This window comes from Oncorhynchus mykiss, chromosome 6, assembly GCF_013265735.2.
Source record: "Oncorhynchus mykiss isolate Arlee chromosome 6, USDA_OmykA_1.1, whole genome shotgun sequence".
Classification (NCBI taxonomy): domain Eukaryota; kingdom Metazoa; phylum Chordata; class Actinopteri; order Salmoniformes; family Salmonidae; genus Oncorhynchus; species Oncorhynchus mykiss.
This window is the reverse complement of record NC_048570.1, coordinates 45,965,250-45,972,013: the sequence shown is the minus strand read 5'-3', so window position 1 is coordinate 45,972,013 and position 6,764 is coordinate 45,965,250. Positions and strand designations below refer to the sequence as shown.

The following is a 6,764-nucleotide window of genomic DNA, read 5'->3' as shown; positions in this document are numbered from 1 at the left end:
GGTCACTAAAGATCCCATGGCACTTATTGTAAGAGTAGGGGTGTTAATCCTTGTGTCCTGGCTAAATTCCCATTCTGGCCTTCATGCCATCATGGGCACCTAATCATCCCCAGCTTACAATTGGCTCATTCATTCCCTCTCTCCTGTAACTATTCCCCAGGTTGTTTCTGTAAATGAGAAGGTGTTCTCAGTCAACTTACCTGGTTAAATAAAAATGGTAGGATAAATGTGACACTGGTGTGCCATCCCTGTGGCCTCCGCAATGGCTTAGTCCAGACAGACGTGTGGCATAACAATTTTTTATATAGTGTATTTGTCACAGCTTGATTAAAACAATCTCAACTGACTAAATGGGGTCAGACCTACTAGAAAAAGTGGCTTTAAAACAAACAGCAATATTCTGTCGGAGACCACGCCCACCACCAAGCCCCATTTGATCCAGAAAAAAACAGAGGGGTATACTACAAAGCAAGATCAATGACTTACCAGCCAACATGAAATAGGCAGGGTCTAATTGACTCAATAACCAAAGACGCATATCTAAGTTCAGCTTTTTTAATGAACCAGAAAATCAATAATTATTTCTGGTTGTTTATCAAAGTTACCTGACTAACTTGTTGACCTGCTTTGTATTATACCCCTCTGGAGTGTCAAATTATGTCTATTTGTAGAATTCGATCCATTCATAGTCATTTGGAGTTTTCCAATGAGGTTAATGCAGATGGGCAACCCGATGCTTCAGCCTATTAATTTAAAGCCGCTATGCTGCATCAGTTGGGCTACAGGTTCTAATACTTTTAAAATGAAAATTATATTTCAGATGGTGTCAACATAATTATTTTTAAATTAATTTTGGAGTAGAATGTCCTTTTAAAAAGTCACCAGAAGTGACCTTCTGACAGTTGTTCCACAAAAAAATATCTCACAGGGGTACATTCCCACACACACACCATCATCAGCACAAGCAGTAGTGGGTGGGTTAGTCAGTCAGCTCTCTGGGCATCAATAGATCCTCTGGCTGTTCAATACAGCACTGACCCAGGTCAAGAGGTCAGGTCATTATTACCATGAAACACTTTTTAGCGTCATGTTAGACCAATTTAATCTCATGGACACACACACACAGTGCCATCAGTGTATTGAAGTGGTGTTTAGTGCCCTGTGCGTCAGTGATTAGAAGACACTACAATCATTATTTCCTCCTGTGACCTTTGCACTCTGGAAGTAATTGGCCCTGCACATTACAGCAACAGCACAATCCTACAGCTCTAATGACTCACGGATCCCTAATAGGCACATAGGCTACCAATCAACATTCACAAGTAGTCTGCTCTGATGAAGAACTGCTCTGATGAAGGGTGACAAGAAAGGATGAAAAAATAACAGAAAAGAGTACTATATTTGCAACATCGTTACTTCTCACCAATATAAAAAAATGGCAAGAATATTTTTTACATTTGTGCTCTGGGAAACTAACATAAAGAAAGTGTTTTGATGCAAATAAGGACTGACAAACTTCCAACAGAATTATATGTAATTAAACAGCTACCCCTAGTGGACAAAAGAAGGATAGATAAAGATAAGAATTTCCCAAAAGGAGTGCAATTGGTATGTACAGTATCTCCCTGTACTTATAGAGAAGTCCCTGTACTTTCATACTCTGGCCATTTCCATAATTTAATAGACACTTATCCAGATTGACTTACAATCAGAATACAATCAGTAGCCTACTTACAGAGAAGACAGCGTTTCATGTGTTGGATTCGGGGTAAACTTTGAACATTGAGATATTAAAGACATGATAAATCAGACGCATTGTATATAAAGGAGTGAGAAGTTAATGGTTCTCTGTAGTAAGACAGAGTGGCTGCGGAATGTGCTGGGTGGACGAGAGGGAGTCATGGGAGTGTGATAGGTGATACGAGAGGACATCTGTGGATTATGCGAAGGAGGGGTTGAGGTCAGGAGGTCAGGTCAGATCTGGTTCAGGTTCAGGTTTCTCCCTGAATGGAGAAATAATGGTTTATTATCCTGTTACCCTCTTCCTGTCGAATCATAGGATGTAAGTATTGGAGAGAAGGAGGGGTGTCTACCGTGGAGTTTATATACTTGTGATGATGGGAACATGTCTTTGTCTGAATTACAGCTGTAACGACCCTTTGGGAAGAATTAAACTTGGTTAAGCTTCTCTAGTGTCCGTGAGTTATTTAGTCTGAAAAATAAGAACCTAACACGTGTGCACTTACAGAGAAGAGAACATCAAACTCAGGCCCTGCTAGTGGTCCATCCATCAGATCCTCAAAGTAGTCAGCCAACGCATACAGAGCCTCATCTGCCAGCTTCTCATAGGCTGCCTCCACTGATCTCACTGGAGAGAAGATAAACACATAGGTTTATGGCCAGAATGAGTGTAAAAAGCAGAGAGGTCAATTTGATATGAGCTGCGCTTGACCCATCTGACAAAACAAGTAAGGCTAAGCCCATCCACAAAGTTGAGATTAAACATACTGTACTGTATATACTGCAGCCAAGTGTAATACTGCAGTTACAAATCATTAATGTTGCCATGAGGAGCTTCACAAGAGATAAAATAAGATGAGCATGTATCATCAATGGTGCTACTACACTTTGCTACCACTCCTCTCGTCTCCCACAGTACCTTATCTGAACAGCGTTTCCCTCTGCATGTATGGGTGATGTGAGATGTAGGACTCCGCTGTTCTCTTCCATGTCTGGTATCAAGCCACTAGGCCAGAGAAACACACATACAGTGATGTCAATGTCATTGTGTGACATCATTAAAAAAAATCTGTATGAGCACCCTAGATCAGCTGTCAGCTGGCGGTCACCAACCCTGGTACTGGATTGTTCAGTGTGAGTTGCAGGATTTTATTCCCACCCAGTACCTTCAACTAGTCAAGGTGTTGGTAATTAGTTATTTTAATCATCCGTTAGTGCCAGGTCGCAATTGTAAATGAGAACTTGTTCTCAACTTGCCTACCTGGTTAAATAAAGGTGAAATAAAATAAAAGTGCAGGGTAGGAACAAAAGCCTACACACCAGGCCCTGTGGCTTTCCAGGACCTGTTGATTAACATGGCCCAAGGTTCTACACCTTGCTGCTCCCCCTCCACACAACAAAAATTAGAATATCCATATGCAATGTCTCCTGTAAGCCAATATGTTGGTGCAGCTACCTCTGATGAACATAGGGCAGTCAACGGGACAACCACAGTCTTAGATGTGTCATTTGGTGCGGACTGGGTTCTGAGACAGCGAGAGTTACCCAGGTGCTGAAGATGAGAATGAAAACAATATGTTATTAAATCATGTAGGCATGTGCCAGACTGAACCTGCATCTCCTGACACGCATTTTGAAAAATTGTTACTTTCCTGTAGATATGTTGTGTCAAATTTCACATTTCCAAAGGCATACGGACTAACCATTTTGTTTTCGGACATCTATTTGGCAGCTACGAGTGGCAAGTAACGTTGTTAGTTAGTTAATAAGGATTAGCCCCTTAATTTGTTTTAGCCTAAAATGACAAACCCAAATCTAACTGCCTGAAGCAAGGATATGCATATTCTTGGTACCATTTGAAAGGAAACACACACAAGTTTATGGAAATGTGTAAGGAATGTAGGATAATATAACACAATAGATCGGGTAAAAGATAATACAAAGAGAAACCCAACCGTTCTTTTGTATTGTTTTTGTACCATCATCTTTGAAATGCAAGAGAAAGGCCATAATGTATTATTCCAGCCCAGGTGCAATTTTGATTTTGACCACTAGATGGCATCAGTGTATGTGCAACGTTTTAGACTGATCCAATGAACCACTGCATTCCTGTTCATAATTTTGTATCAAGACTGCCCAAATGTGCCTAATTTGCTTATTTATAACTTTTCATGTTCAAAATTGTGCACTCTACTAGAACAATAGCATGGTATTATTTACTGTAATGGATACTGTAAATTGGATAGTGTAGTTAGATTAATCAGATATCTCTATATCCCGGGAAATGTTCTTGTTACTTACAACCTCATGCTAATTGCATTAGCCTATGTTAGCTCAACCATCTCGTGGAAGTGACACCGATCACGAAGAAGATTTAACGTTAGCTACCTTAAGTTACACAACGATGATGTTCTCAAAACAAACGTGGAAAGCCTGACATTAACGTTACCTGATGAGACAGATATCTGTTTCCAGGCTCACGTCATCCTCTGCTGTATTCTAAAACTCTGGTCACATATGAATACGGACGAACCAATACATAGTTTTTTACTTGACAACCTTAGCATGTTTGCTTTTCATTGTGGCCGCAGGTAACGTTAGTTTGTTAAACATATGTATTTGCTGCTGAGTTTCTTCTTCGGTGGGGTTTAACGGCGATTGGCATCCAAAATGTTGCATTACCACCCCCAACTGGACTATAGTATAAATCTCTTCTTCAAGTTTTATTGGTGGATCGCAACCAACTGACAGGTGCATATTCCACCTACTTTACTGGAGTGCGAGGCCGGTCACGACCTATGTATACCACCATATTCTCTTAATTAACTGACCATGAAATTCTAATAAAATAATTCCCTACAAACCTCACTACTCCCATCACCCCTACCCAAAATACGACCCACTCCCCATTTCCATCCAACCCCTCTGACCCTGTCAAACAACCTCACCCTTTCTACATCATACATTTCACAAAATAATAATACATGTTTAACTATCTCCTCTACCATACATCCATTACACATTCCAGTACCATGTTTCCCTATCAATTACAAAGATTAATACAATCCCGTACGCGCTAATCTCATCCTACACAACATATCCTCATCATTTCTTTTTCCATTATATGACAATATCTCCTGTAAAGATTTCCTTGTACTATAAAACTGTATGCCCTTACTACTTTCATCCCATTGTCTCTGACAGCAATCTAACCCATTTTTCCACAATATTGTATTTCAGGGTTCGTTTTGCTATTATATCTACTATATAATTTCCATAAACACCTGTACGAGCCGGAATCCAACAGAATTGGACAGCATCATTATTTCTAACCATTAATCCTCACATTCTGACTTTCCAGATCTTAAACTACACAGAACTGATGCAGAGTCCGAACATATTACTACTCTTCTTCGTTGCACCTCCTCTATCAGGAGGGAGGTCTGTTCGAGACTTTGGGGTTAATCACACGTTCGTGGTTGATTGGCATGTGTTTTTGTGTTTTTGTTTATGATGGTAACAGAGGTCTATTGGTATATTAGGCTGATCCTCTGATGGGGCAATGTTTTAGTTGGTAAATTCGATGACTCATAGTCTTAAGGTTAAATTTACATCCTGGAACTGTAGGGGATTAAATAAAATTGGCAAAATAAAACAGGTAGTAAGTAGATTAAAACAACTTCAGGCGAAGATCATATTTTTGCAAGAATCAAATCTACTATCTGGCGACATTCCTAAGATATGCAAGAGGTGGCCTGGGCAGGTCATTGCAGCCTCATTTAGTTCCCATGCAAGGAAAGTTATTATTCTTATCCACAAATCCATTCCATATCAGATATTGCAAACAATTTGTGATCCCGCCAGCAGATACATTATTATACGGGATACCTTGCTGTCCGAGCAGTTAAATTTAATTAATGTGTATGGTCCCAACGAAGATGACTAACTTGTTTAACGATTTGTTTTTAAACCTTTCCACACTTCCAGGTAATTAATATTTTTGCAGGAGACTTTAATTGCACTTTAGATCCTGTTAAAGATCACACCTCGGGTTCGAACTACTCCCACACCCAATCTAGGAAAACCATACAGCATTTTATGAAGGATTTAAACTTAATAGAGATTTGCAGAGAAATGAAACCAGATGATGTGGAATACTCCTGTTACTCTAGCACTCACCAGACCTATTCTCGAATTGACTATTTTTTTTAAATATCTCAGCAGCATTACGCTCTAAAATTGAAGATAGCTTTTATGACAGTATTGTCATCTGACCATGCTCCAGCATCTCTTATATATTCCAATACTAATTTAGAAGGTGACCCACCTAAATGGCGCTTCCAACCTAAATGGCTGCGAGATACAAGTTTTAAAGAATATATTGGACAGCAAATTGACCTATACTTTTCAATTAATACAACACAGACTTTAAAGCCTTTAAAGCTTTCATAAAGGGTCAAATTATACATTTCACCAGCTCCAAGTAAAAAAAATACTTGAACCCAAAATTAAAACTCTGGAGAGAGACATTTTCCTCATTAATTCCACAGGTGCACACAAGGAGTTGCTCTTGCTCAGGGCTCAATATAACAGAATTTCTGCGGGTAGAGCTGCAGCAAGCTTATTGAGACTAAACCAAACATATTATGACCAGGGTGAAAAAGCTGGAAAGCTGTTAGCCTGACGAATGAAAATGCAGCAAGCAGAGAGAGCAATCAATTAAATTCAGGATGCAGGTGGAGCTGTGACAGTAGACCCCCGGGAGATAAACAATACCTTTAATTTTATGAAAAATCATATGCATCAGAGTATCCTTCTGAAACTGATACCCAAGCTAGCTTTTTAGATAGATTGGGAGTTTCCCAATATTTCAGATAAATCTCAGGATATTCTTCACGCTGAGCTGACTGTGGAGGAAATGTCCACATGCAATTGCATGCAAAGCAATTGATAGTATGAGGGCGGGGAGGTCATCTGGCTCAGATGGGCTGCCCACTGACATTTACAAGAGATTTAAAAAAACT

General features: G+C 39.6%; 1 long non-coding RNA gene across 1 annotated transcript; it reads right to left on the bottom strand.

Annotated features, from left to right (window-relative positions):
- LOC110526904 lies at positions 1-3,550 on the bottom strand. The gene is made up of 4 exons (XR_005052124.1): positions 3,197-3,550; positions 2,660-2,746; positions 2,247-2,368; positions 1-2,157 (listed from the first exon to the last, which is right to left on the bottom strand). It is a non-coding gene; the product is annotated as an uncharacterized LOC110526904 (long non-coding RNA).
- Positions 3,551-6,764: the final 3,214 nt, after the last annotated feature.